Source organism: Bos indicus x Bos taurus, chromosome 27 (assembly GCF_003369695.1).
Source record: "Bos indicus x Bos taurus breed Angus x Brahman F1 hybrid chromosome 27, Bos_hybrid_MaternalHap_v2.0, whole genome shotgun sequence".
In the NCBI taxonomy this organism is placed as follows: Eukaryota; Metazoa; Chordata; class Mammalia; order Artiodactyla; family Bovidae; genus Bos; species Bos indicus x Bos taurus.
This window is the reverse complement of record NC_040102.1, coordinates 34,582,013-34,596,232: the sequence shown is the minus strand read 5'-3', so window position 1 is coordinate 34,596,232 and position 14,220 is coordinate 34,582,013.

The window sequence follows — 14,220 nt, the reverse complement described above, 5'->3', positions numbered from 1 at the left end:
GACACTGGGACAGGAGAAAGCTACAGAAAGCTGAGGCTAAAGGACTGAGTCTGGTGACCACTTGGGAGGGAAGGAGTTAGACTGGTTTACAGCTCGCTCTTCCTTCAACCTCCCCCAACCCCCAGGCAACATACATCCAGTTTTTGAAATCACTTATCTTTCGTGAAAGAACTATGAAAGAACTACTTCATGAAAGAACCATACAGAGACCATTGCATTTGGAGCCAAAAAACCTGGGTTGAGCTTCCGGTTCAATCAGAGCTTGAAAAGTGAAAATGTTAGTTGCTTAGTCATGTCCAACTCTTTGTGACCCCATCAATTGTAGTCTGCCAGGCTCCTCTGTCCATGTGATTCTCCAGGTAAGAATACTGGAGTAGACTGACATTTCCTTCTCCAGTGGATCTTCCCAACCCAGGGACTGCCTGGGTCTCCTGCACTGCAGGTGGGTTCTTTACTGTGAGCCACCAAGGTAGCTTGATTAACTCCTTTGAGTAGCCTTTTCTTTACTAGCCCAAACTGGGGAAACAGTAGCATTCACCTTACCAGTCTGTGGTCAAATCTCAGTGAAAGAATGTTTGTGAGGGCATATCAGGAATCACACCCGTGTTATCATCATTCTTGTACACCCTGAACACTTCTGACCTAAGCCCTCACAGTGTTAGTACAAATTCAAGTACGATTTGATGGGTTTGGACGTGTATTGAGAGAAAGGCTTACAAAGTAATTTGCCCCAAGATACAGATTCTAGAATGATAAGTGGACTCCTGTTTCTGGGAAGGGCATTTTCCCCCTTAGACCAGATGTTCAGACTGTGTTTGCATCGCTGGCTGCCTCGAGTGGGCTCCCTCTACCCCCTCTCTGAGCTTCTTCATTCATTCCTTCATTCATTCCAAGGATATGGACATGAGGGACACATAGGTGAATTCATGGGGCTCATAGTGGAGTGGAGGATATGGTCTCAGGTGGCCTTGGCTTGAAGCAGGGCTTGGGTTCTCAGCCAGAGATTGAGAATCCAGTCAATTTGGTGAGAACACCAAATCCTGGCCACTAGACCAGTGGTCAGTGACGAGCCCCAGCCCTTGGGCTTTGCAGAAAAGAATTTCCACAGAGACGGAAGGTAGTGAAGCAAGTAAAGCATTTATTAAGAGGAGAAAGAGTACAGTACCTGTGGATAGGCACATGGCAGACTCAGAGAGAGTCCCTGAGTCACACCCCTGCGGCAGTTTAAATCACTTACATGGGGTACATCTTCCAGGTTTCCTTTGGCAAATCATTTGGTTTGCCTGGTTCATAATCTGTATTTAGCATCTCTCAGGACCTTCCATGTATGTGTGTGTGTGTACGCATGCCTCTCTTAGACAAGATGGGTTCTACCACAAAGGCCTGTGGGTAGCCTGGCATTAGTTAACATCACTCGCCTTTGACTGCTGTGGAACCTTTCTGTGCATGTGTGGTCGGGGAGGTCTCCTGACTTCGAGCATGTGAAATACGTGGTGGTTTGGGCAGGGCCCAGCCTCCTCCCCCAATTGTCCTGCTATTCTCTTCTTGGAGTTTCATTCACAGGGAATGAACCTCCAATCACTTCACCGGGGGGGCGGGTGGGGAGGAGGGGGGAATCGACCTCCTGCCTCAGAAGCAGCTGTAGAACAGAAAATTACAAGCAAATCCAGCATGAGGGCAAACCCAAGGTGTTAAGCAACACATAGGCTGGTTGAGCGAGGAGGCGGAGAAACAGGAGCTGGTAGCTGATTAAGTCTCTGGGGTTTGTAGGACCTTATCAGGAAGAGACAGGAGGGGAGGTATCCAGGGAGTGCCAGGCTCTCCCACTATGGGGGTGGAATGACTTGGTTAACTATCCTAAATTATGAGGAGTTCAGATAACGTGATTTAAAATAGCAATAACCATGCTGATGTGCTCTGATATTGTTTGGAAAGAGCAGACAGCCATGGTCCAGGGAGGGCTTATTCCATGGAGATGGTGGTCATGGGGGTGGGCAATTTTGGGTAAGGAAAAAGAAATGGGTTTCTCGGGCACCTTTTGCTGTTGAAATAGGATTAATTGGTCTATTATTTCACACGCTATTTTTGATAAATATCGCCTGAGTTTATTGCAAACAGGCAGGGGCTAGCCCAAATGGCAACAGCTTCGAATACGTGTTGATTGACCGCAGAAAGACAGTTAATTCCACATGTACTCAGCACTGACTCATCAACTGCACACTCATCAGAGGATCACTGAATGTTAGAAAAGAAAGAAACCTCACAGAGCCTCCAGCCCAGCTCACTCTCTTCAAGACTGAGGATTCTGAGTTTCAGTGAGGAGGTGTGAACAGTCTACAATGGGCAGGCAGAGGAAAGGAACACAACCATCCCACCGTTTCGTTCTATGTTTGTTTGCAGAAGAATCCAGATTTGTATGAAACATTTTTCCAGTGCTCTCTTTTCTCACGAACTTTTTAAAACATTTTATTTGATGTTGGAGTACAGTTAATATACAATGGTGCATTTGCTTCAAGTGTACTTCCTGGAGGCTCAGTTGATAAAAAATCCACCTGCAATGCAGGAGACCTGGGTTTGATCCCTGGGTTGGAAAGATCCCCTAGAGAAGGGAACTGGCTACCCACTCCGGTATCCTGGCCTGGAGAATTCCATGGACCGTGTAGTCCATGGGGCCACAAAGAGTCGAACGTGACTTTCACCTTTTTTCAAGTGTACAGCAAAGTGATTCAATTACACATGTGAAAGTAAAAGTCACTCAGTTGTGTCTGACTCTTTTTGATGTGATTTCTATGTGATGTTAGCATCACTTAGAAATATGCAAAACCACACAATGTAGCAAATCAACTATATTTCAATAAAAATTAAAAAGAAAAACAAAAAGAAACACACCAAACTAGTTTCAAGTCCCAGAAACAGTCTCCCCTCAGATAAAATCCTGGTTAGTCAGCAGCCTGTTTGGAATTTTGCCATCTGTCTCCTTTCCTGTGTCTTTTGGCCCAAACCATCCTGAATTTTTTAGTATGTCCTTCGTTTAACAATAGTAATGTTGCTGTTTTTTCTCCTGAAACCTGAATTTGTGTTCTATTTCAGTTGAAACTTACTGATCCAAGAGAATGATCAAAAAGAGCATTTCCCTTTGTAATAAAGACAAACAATTTTATGCAAGTTTTTGGAGAGGGATGGGTAGGCAGGCCTTCAAAACAGCCTTAGACTTTTTTTGCTTCATATTCAGATGATAATAAAGAGCTTAAGTTTTCCCCTCCAGAAAGCAAAGCTCTTTTTCATTGAATGTGAGGTGAATTATAGGTTATGTCTCACGGTATCCTTGCTAACAAGAGAAAGAAGAAAATGCCATGAACCAGTGGATCTCAAACTTTAGCTTGTAATGCCATCACCTGGGAACTTGTTAGAAAAGCAAATGTTCAGGTCCACCCTGAAATCTACAAGTCAGAAATTCTGGGAGTCCTCCAATCTGTGTTTTATCAAATAATTCCGATATAAGCCTGAAGTTTGAGATATAGGTTGCTGGAAACTTAAAGAATGCAACCCATTTAAGAATTTACTACTGACTATGAGAACAGGTCGAATTTCTTCCAGTCTGAGAGCTGGTATTTTGATCGAGGCAGGACTGTTTCCGGATCACTGTGGCTGCAAGTTGAAGATAACATATTGTTTAGAGCAGGCTGCCCTGCACAAGCTGAGGAGTAAGTTGCCCGTGTGATGTGATCTTATACTCTGCTCCCATCAGCCTCTGCTTCCCGCATTTGCCTCTCCCCTGCCTGAAATTTCACTAATAATGCTTAATAACTATACTGAAGGACTTAATCCTATTATACCTCAAATTCTGTAGGCAGGTTAATACTTTCATCCTTTATCAGTCTCTTATACAATGGACTGAGTTTTGGATTCCTTCTGGAGGAAAAGTTTTGAGAACCATGAAAGGCACAGAGAAAATTAGACTATTTAAGGAAGGTACAATAAAATTTGTTTTCTTGTCTACCTCAAAATGCATACATGGCCTTCTTCTTCTTCTTTTTTTTTTTTTTTTTAACAGAACTCTATTTTTTGCTAGGGGCTTCCCTGGTGGCTCAGAGGATAAAGCATCTGCCTGCGATGTGGGAGACCCGAGTTTAATTCCTGGGTTGGGAAGATCCTCTGGAGAAGGAAATGGCAACCCACTCCAGTACCCTTGCCAGGAAAATCCCATGGACGGTGAAGCCTGGTAGGCAACAGTCCATGGTGTCGCAAAGGGTCAGACACTGCTGAGAGACTTTACTTTCTCTTTCACTTTCATGGCTGTTCTGCCTCCATTGTAGCTAAGAAGCCTATGTGATTAAGATATAGTCAGTAGAAAGTAAAAGATATGCAGAAAAATTTTTGGAAGCCTTTTAAAATAAAAACAAAATTGTCTGTATTTCCCCTTATCTTCCCATCACCTGGAAGGCAGATATAAAGGCTGGCGCTCCAGCAGCCATATTAAGTCATGAGGTAGAAGACTCTTACTGAGATGCCAGGGCAGAGAGAGAACAACTTGAGTCATTAGTGACTGATGGGAACCACCTTTCTATTCCCAGATATTTTAAAACATGAGAGATAAACAAGCATCTTTCCTTGGCATTTTCTTTTTTTATTATACAAAATGCAACATTCTCCTGATAGAAGAGATGGCACCAAGACAGGGATGGACAGCACAGAAAGGGGAGATTAGAAGTGTGGAAGCTGGACTTCCCTACTTTACAGCTTAACTAATCCTGTGAAGCAGCAGGATAATACATTCTTTCTTCCAGTTATCCTGCTTCCCGACACACCTATGAGTCCTTAGTGAGTCTTTAGTTCCAGTGTTTTTTTTTCTTTTTTCTGAAATCTATAGTATCTCCATTTCCCTCAAAGAGTGTTGTAAGGTTTCACAACAACAATGACATGATTTTAGTTACATATTTTAGAACTGGTCATTTTATAGTGTTTAGAATCTAGAATTGGAGACAGTCTTTTATAGTGAACAAGACAGTAATCAAGCAATGTCAGAAAAATATCTCTCTAAGAAGATGACCATGTAATATTATAGAAATTTCTCAGTTTTCCCATGGCCTTCCTCTGGGGTTCTTAGAGTATAAATTCCCTTCTAGGTGAAGCCTGAAAGGACAGAAATGAGCTGGACTCTTCTTGACTCTATGCCTTAGGTTCAGGAATGCATGATTGAAATTTTATACACTACTATGTGTAAAATAGATAACTAATGAGAATCTACACTATAGCACAGGGGACTCTACTCAGTGCTCTGTGGTGACCGAAATGGGAAGGAAATCCCAAAGAGAGAGCATATATATATATATATATATATATATATATAATGTATGTGTATCTATATATACACACACATACACATTCACTTTGCTGTACATCAGAACCTAACACAACATTGTAAAGCAACTATACTCCAATAAAATTTTTTTTAAAAAGGAATTTCCATCTACACTGTTCAATTGTGTGTCTGTCAGTCTCTGGAAATTACTGATAGCAACAATCACAGCAGTAAATAGTTTCATAGTGTTTGATCTTTGTAGTTACTGGTCTAAATGATGTATATATATACATTAATATTAGCTCACATAATCATCATACCCTGTAAGGTAAGCATCATTATCAGTCTGAAAATAACCCACAAAAATGTCACAAGTGTATTGACTAGAAGAGCTGGGATTTGTACCCAGACCAGTGACATAGAAAGGAGGATGCTATGAGTACATTTCTGGGGACTTCATGCTCTGTGTTGAGAGTGCTAGTCCCTAATTTGTGTAACAGTGGCTACAGGGCAGTTTTGCAATGTAGAGTCTACATTTATTGTTTCATTCGTTTCATATCAGGGTTTTTTAATTTTCTGTTTTAATTTCTGTATCGGAAATTAATGGACTAGGGAGATGATAAATAAGGATGCTTTGCGTTTGTTTTCTTTTTAGGCTTGTTTTGTATTTTAGAAGAAGGTTGAAAGTGGTGATGATGAGCAGATGGGTGAGCTGTCACATTGCCTGTTCTTTCTCATGCCTCCGTTCACCAGAACGCTCCCCTTCCAACTATGAATACGACTTCAGGGGTTGCCCTGGTAGGACATCTTTATGCGGACAATCTGTTTGCAAGTATGGACTCCACCACTAACCTCTTCCCATGGCAGGAGTTCCACAGGAGTCACTTACGGGTGAGGATGCAGCGGCTCTGAATGGAGGTGCCTGGGGGGATGAGGACAGAACTATTTATCGGTGATGACATCTGTCTTTCCTTCTAGGTGAAGCCCCAACTAATGTCTTTCTAAGCCCAAGGCAGTGCTTGGCCTTTCCTGTTTGTAGTATTTATGTGCTCTTTCTTTTCGATCTTAAGTTCTGTTACCAATCTTCCTTTCACAATTTGCCAGCATTTAAGCTTCCCTGACAGTAAAGATTCCCAGATAACACTGGTCACTGAGGCAGGAGGAAGATTTCCTCTCCAACTTTTAAAACAACAAGGATCAGTGTGTTTCTTTTTAATAAGGAAAGCTCTAAAAAAGAGGAATACAAGTTATCCACAGCTCTACCACCAAAAATATCCTTGTTAACATTTACAAATAAAATAGGATTCGCTTTTAGACACAGACAGATCTATCAGGATGGATAACTGTGATTCTGTCTGGAGGAAGAGTGATAACCTCTTCCTGGGTGATAACCTCCCAACATTCCTCTGTCCTACCACAAAGAAAGAGATAATTCTATTTCTTTTATTCATCAGAATACTTTTATTAATACTCTGTCATTTATGTAGAAAAATTCGACATTTCTCCCAAGGAAGTAATCAGTAATTCCCCAGCAGTCCAGTGGTCAGGGCTCTGCACTTTAAATTAAAATTTTAGAAAATGAGCAGGAATCACACCACTACAGAGATAATTCTGGAAAACAGAACATTTGACCCTGGAGATGATTGGGAAGCTACATCTTGCTTAGGCGGGTGCTATCTTGCAGGTCACTGTTGCCCTCTAGTGGTCACAGCGCAGACTTGCAAGCAAAGGTAAAATGCAAAAGTGTTCCGCAATACAACTTTTCTTTTTATAATGTGCTATTTAATGTTTTGTGTATCATGAAAACTCATGAATCTGCTCAAATTATGATCCCTACTCTCAAGAAAAAAGATATGCCTTCTTATGCAAATTCTGAAAATAATTTTAGGAGATTCACTGATGCCCAGCCACTCAATCATGAACTCTTAAGTTATAGCCTCATGATATTCTTGATAGGGATAATGAAAAAAAAAAAAAAATTACATGTGAAGAAATAAAGAAAACAGAAAAAAAAAGCCAGCAAACACACACACACACACACAACAATTTCAGGTCTGAAGCAATCCCTACCCCTGATTCTGCCAGGGCCTTTCCTTGTAAATGAACATCCACTTGCCATGTCTGCTGCTGCTGCTGCTGCTAAGTCGCTTCAGTCGTGTCTGACTCTGTGCAACCCATAGACGGCAGCCCACCAGGCTTCCCGTCCCTGGGATTCTCCAGGCAAGAACACTGGAGTGGGTTGCCACTTCCTTCTCCAATGCATGAAAGTGAAAAGTGAAAGTGAAGTCACTTAGTCGTGTCTGACTCTTGCCATGTCTACACATATTTAAAAGCAATAAATCAAGAGAGCAAATTATTAAATATAAAGGTGTTCCATCATCACACTTAGGAAAAAAAAAACTTGTGTAATAACCTGGAAGCCCACCTTCAGGTTAAACTTCCCAGACCCCTGAGAATCCTATATGAAAGCTAGAGGCCTGGAGACAGTGGGATTCAGGCATAGCTCTCAATTCCCAGGTCTGCTCTGTTGCACACCTCCGGGGACCATGCCCTCCTGCCCACAACACCCCAGTCTCCTGGCAGAGCACCAGCCGCGTCCCAGCTCTGCAACAAGGAGCCCCTGCTCCCTACACACTTGCTGTGGGCCCAGGGAATGAACAGCACAGGCTCCAGCAGGAGCAACTCCAGGAGAGAGGGCTGTGCAGGTTTCAGAAGCCAGCTTGGGACCATTTATGCAAGGATTCTGGGCCCCGAGTACCCAGAGCAAGATCTAGAAGGTGGTGGTGGTGGTGGAGGTGGCGTGAGCTCTTGCGGGGTTAGTTAGGGTGGCCCGACTGGGTTGCTGCATTCTGTCCTGCTCTCAGCAAAGGGCAAGTTCCATGTCTTGGGAAACCCTTCATTAGGACATAAAAGATCTCACTTTTCAATCTTGTGTTCATAGATTACTGGAAAAGTGAAAAATCCTCATGACAGACCCCCAAACAGGAGCTGAAGGTAATAGTGTTTTCAGTGTCAAATGGATGTGATACAGGATTTCCTGACTGGTCCGCTTGTTAAGACGCTGCCTTCCAGTGCAAATGGGCATGGGTTGGATCCCTGACTGCGGTACTAAGATTACATATACCTCGGGGTGTGGCCACCCTTTTTTAAAAAAACAGATCTAATGTAGATTACCTCTCTTCCATAGTCACAGCCACTGGTCCCCGATGTTGGCAATCGTGGTTTGTGGTCCCCCACTGATGCTCACCCCAGAGACTGCCTTTCACTCCCAAGTTCACAATCTCTCCAACCTTACCTGTGGGTTGACTATGGTGCTTTCTTTGTATGGAGACAGTGCAAGTTTGATTTTTCGCTTTGTGACGATTGCGATCATGTCCGACCCCTTTTGAAAAGTTCGGAAAATTAAATTGAAGACAAGAACACAGTGTTGGTTTATTTAGTCCTGTTCTTAACCACTACTGATGCCAGGGTTAACTAGTCAATTGTTTTATTTAAATAATAGCATTTGTGTAACAGAAAAGTAAAGCCGAATATAAAAATATAATGTCAAGTACAGATTTATGTTTTAATATTCCAATGATAAATTAACAACACTATGTGGATAATTATTGTTTATTTTCATTATTAGTTTTATCACTGTTGTTATTTGTCTGATGAAACACCATAAATCAAACACCATAAATTACAGCGGGGAATGGAATCTAGCTTTCTGAATGACTGCCAATGGCTGGAAGTTAGTTTGAATTTGGCCCCATGGGAAACAGGAGATAACAGAGAGCCAGGCAGAAAAATGTATCCTCCTCTCTCTAATTCATGGAGAGAGGGCTGTGCAGGTTTAAGAGGCCATCTTGGGGCCTTTTATGCAAGAATTCTGGGCTCCAAGTACCCAGAGCATGATCTAGAAGGTGGCTGTAAGGTAAATGGTTGTGGGTTCTTGGGGTGCAACTAGGGTGACCCAAATGGGTTGCCCATTTGGTTCTCTAGATATTTGGTTACCCTGAAGGCCAACCATGCTTGTTCCAGTTCTCCTTTCCTTGTGAGGTGGGAGGTGGCCTGTGAAAGGTCAAAGTGAAGTCTCACGTTATACTGAAAATGCTTCCCCAAAAGACACAGCCCAATCTCCGACTGATACCTTTAGGAAGGAGAAGAAGAAGAAAAAAAAAAACCTAGTTATAGACAATGAAAGGAAAATACATAATCGAGTTTGGTTTGGAATCTGTATACAGCTATAGAACCATGTGAACCAACAGATTTGTGAGTTTACAAAGGAAATGACTTTGCAAAAAAAATAATTTATTTTTGACAATGCTCGTATTCAAGAGCTCAGTTTTTTAATGTTGCTGGCAAACAGATGCTAAACTGCAAAAATTAACTAGCAATGGCATTTCAGAAAGCGATGATATCCGACTTCTTTATTAAGTTTACTGTTAAGTGAACAAAGAAAGAGAAAAACATTTCTTCCATTAGCAAAGCAAATAGAACATCTGCGCACAAGAAAATGAAACACACGATTTGGTGGGTGCAGTCCAGTGTCATGGAAGGAACAACTGGTTTGTAGGTACAGAAAGTTTTCTGTCCCAAATCTTAAACTGGATAAGATCTCCCAGGTTTTAAGCATGCTTTTGTTGTGGTGGTTTTCATTTTGACTTTAACCCCGGTTTGGAAACTACAGAAAGTGAATTAGAGACTCATAGTGAGAAAGGGGAACCCCGTCTCTGAGCTCCGTTGTGCTTGATGTCCTATAAACTGAGAGGTCTTTGTGTTCAGGTTTGACCTGAAGGCAGCTTGGGAATCCTGATGGTGTGAGGCTTGCAAGCCTACAGAGAGAGCCTGACACGTTAGCTCTGCCATCTGCAGGTTTTTCCTTTGTACTTTTTGGTTGTCTTCTTTTAAAATCATCCAAACTTTCAAGTCCTACCCAACTTTTAGGGCACCGTTGCAGCTCTTTCTTCTGTAGAAGGTGAAGAAAACTAAGTCTTGCCCTGGATAAATGCATCATTTTGAATAAAACAGTGACTAATCCCTCATGCCCCAATTGTGCTTAGTTGCTCAGTCCTGGCCAACTCTTCGCCACCCCATGGACTGTATAGCCTGCCAGGCTTCTCTGTCCATGGGGATTCTCTAGGCAAGAATACCAGCGTGGGTAGCTTTTCCCTTTACCAGGGGATCTTCCCAACCCAGGGATCAAACCCAGGTCTCCCGCATTGCAGGCGGTTTCTTAACTGTCTGGGCCAGCAGGGAAGCCCTAAGGCTTTGTCTAAACAAAGACACTCATTTTTCAAAAATAAAAAATAAAACTGTCATGACAAAAATAAATAACCAACTCCCCCGCCCCACCCCCCGGAGACAAAACTTCCTATAGTCTGAAAGCCTGAATCTTTAAATTCTTGGAAAAATTACTAAACTCATCCTAGCTGGACAAGAGCAGAGGATAGAAGGGACTCCGTGCTTCCTTGTCACCAACAGTGGTGGGTGGTGGGGGCCCCCAGGGAGAAGGTGAATCTACAGGGTTTTGGACTTAACACCTTGTTCCTCCTTCTCAGGTTTGGTAAAGAAACCGATACAGGAAGAAAGACTTGTCCTACATTCTCAGCCTCAGAGCAGTGGGATTTTATCACTATTAAGAGAGACAGTGGTTCCTTTGCACATGGATCCCCAGCATAATGAGCTTTCAGATGTGAACGAGGTCAGCTTTTTCTGGGTGGGCCTCCTTGATTTTCCTGGTGGCATCTGCCCCTTCACTACTTCACCCCTTCCCTGCCTCTCTTAGAGGATGGCTCAACTTTGTGACATTTTTTTTACCTCCTCTCCGTCATTACAGAGGAAGATTCTTCCGCTAGTGAAGAGCATGGGGAGAGTATGTGTTAGACTCCATAATTTCTCAAAGAAGTTTGGGATGACTAATTTAATTGATCCCTTTGGCCAGATGCCCAGATATTTGGTCAAACACTACTTTATGGATGTTTCTGTGAGGGTGTTGGGGATGAAACGAACACTTAGGTCTGTGGACTTGGAGTAAAACGGGTTGCCCAACCCTAGGTGAGGCGGGTGTGTGCTAACTTGCCTCTTTGTGACCCCATGCCCTGTAACACACCAGGCTCCTCTGTCCATGGGATTCTCCAGGCAAGAATACTGGAGTGAGTTGCCACGCCCTCCTCCAGGGGATCTTCCCGACTCAGGAACTGAGCCTGTGTCTCTCACATCTCCTGCATTGGCAGGCAGGTTCTTTGCCACTAGTGCCACCTGGGAAGCCCCACCTTAGGTGGGTGGGTCTCATCTAATCAGGTGAAGGCCTGAATAGAACCAAAAGGCTCATCCTCCCATGAGAAGGAAAGAATTCTCCAGCACACAGCTTTCAGACTTGAACCACAGCATTGGCTCTCCCTGGGTCTTCCTCTTGGGATAGGTATGGATGTAGATGTAGGTACAGACATAAGTATAGACACATACAGATACAGAGAGAGTGTCTGAGCCTACATGTCAAGCCTATACTTTGACTTTTTCTTCAAGCTTGTGCTAACATCCTCATACCATCATCATCACATCATTTCAATCATACAATAAGTCATTTTCGCCCACTAATGTGGACACCCTTTATCTTTAGAATTCTTGGGGGGAAATGTGTTCTTTTTTGTTATGGAAGCTTTGTTTTCTCTACTCTGCCATAAAGCTGAAAATGGAACTCACTTGGCTATAGACATCAAACCTTGAACATGAATTAGGAGTTGGTTCCTTGGCAAAGAAACTCTTTGGTTTGCACTGATTTCATCCTTGTATAATGAAAACAAACAAAACATTCTGAAAGCTTTGAGGGTCACACTTTATTCACTTCCCTTCCCGCTTCCTTCAGTCTACCTGGTTTTCTAGTTATTCAACATTTATTGAAAACCTGCTCAGAATCAAGCCCTGTGGTCTCTTTGTGTGGGCTTGGATCTGTGGAAAGGATTCCAGGGAAGACGAGTCTTTGTGAATCTGGTCACTCTCAGGGGAAAAACATTTTTTCATTGATATAAGCCTAGATTCAAAACCTAGACTGAACTGGTATTCTTTTTTAAGTTCTCAAAGCCCTTCATTACTCCCCACTCAGGCCTACTTATTTCAAGAAAATTCCAGGTTCTGTCTCACTTTCCTTGCCTGTTTTGAGGCCATGTTACCTGTTTCCTTTACCAAGTGCAGGATAGAGACAGGTCCAACTTTCCTTCTAGGAAGCCAGAGCTTCCTGACAACTAGACATGGCTCCCCCTAGTTCAAGGTCACATAATAAAATACCATAACCAACAGTTTTTCACTCACTCTCTAGTTCAGCTCCCCTCAAGTGAGTGAACTATGGCTCTGAAAGATTAAATAATGTATTTGCCTGTCGTGAAATGTAACAAAACTGGAATACGGACCCAGGTTTTTTCCTCTCTTTAAGTCCACGCTTTGGTCACTTTCTACTTCCTAGGATCCCTAAATGATAAATGGTCATTTTTATTGCCAAGCAGACTCTGAATCCAAGAAGCTGGAGGAATACCGTGTTCTCTCTTGCACTGGTGTCTGCACGATGCTCTGAGCCTCATCCCGCAACCATGCAAACTTTCATTCATGACAAGAACTATAACGTTTGTGACTTATAACCACCCTGAGACCAATCTTGATTATGAAAGATCATCTCGACTGTGTAAGAAACAGGAATTGAGACTATTTACAACAGCTAGGATATGGAAGCAACTTAGATGTCCCTCAGCAGATGAATGGATAAGGAAGTTGTGGTGCTTATACACAGCGGACTATTACTCAGCTATAAAAAGAAATGCCTTTGAGTCAGTTCTAATGAGGTGGATGAAACTAAAGCCTATTATACAGAAGGAGGTAAGTGAGAAAGAAAGACAAATATCGTATATTAATGCATATATATGAAATCTAGAAAGATGGTACCAATGATCCTATATGCAGGGCAGCAAAGGAGACACGGACTTAAAGAACAGACTTTTGGACTCAGTGGGAGAAGGAGAGGGTGGGATGATTTGAGAGAAAAGCACTGAAATGTATAATTGCCATATGTAAAATAGATAGCCAGTGGGAGTTTGATGTGTGATGCAGGGAACCCAAGGCCAGTGCTCTGTGACAACCTAGAGGGATGGGGTGGGGAGGGGAGTGGAGGGGGCTTCAGGATGGGGGGACACATGTCTGCCTATGGCTGATTCATGCTGATGTATGGCAAAAGCCATCACAATATTGGAAAGCAGTTATCCTCCAATTAAAATAAACAAATAAATTTTTTAAGGAAAGAAAGTGCATTAAAAAAAAAAAACAGGAAGCTGAGAATGAAGGATATTCTAAATTTGGTCAATGTATCTATATTCACCCATAGATATATGTATAACAGAATCACATTGCTGTACACCTGAGACTAACACAATATTGTAAATCAACTCTACATCAATTAAGCAAACTAAATTTTAAAAATGGAGAAGTCAGAATTCAAAGACAGAATTCAGACATATTTTAAATGTTACTTTCTTTTTGAACAAGAATGACAGCAACAATGGGTGATGGTGTTCCTACTTGATCCGCCTCCTTGGACCCAGTGTACAAGCAGTCTGGGTTTATTGATACCAAGCTAGAGCAGTTAGGAGAGCAGATCGAAGAGAAATAAATATATCCAAGTACAATTCCATAAGTTTTACAATCCACTTGTCAAGCACAAGGACGGTATATGGAGAGAAAAGGCTTTATGAGTGATGAGAGCCTCTGTCTTCTGAGCCGAGACTCTGACCTAAGCTGTAGACAGAGAGGACACCATCAGAGTTTTTCTTGGTCCACTCAGACCACATGCTCTTGGCTTCATCATCCACACTTTCCTTTTTTTTTTTTTTTTTTTGGCAAGACCAAGTCCTTGGATGATGTAGGGACTTCCTGGCACCCCCAAAGATTGT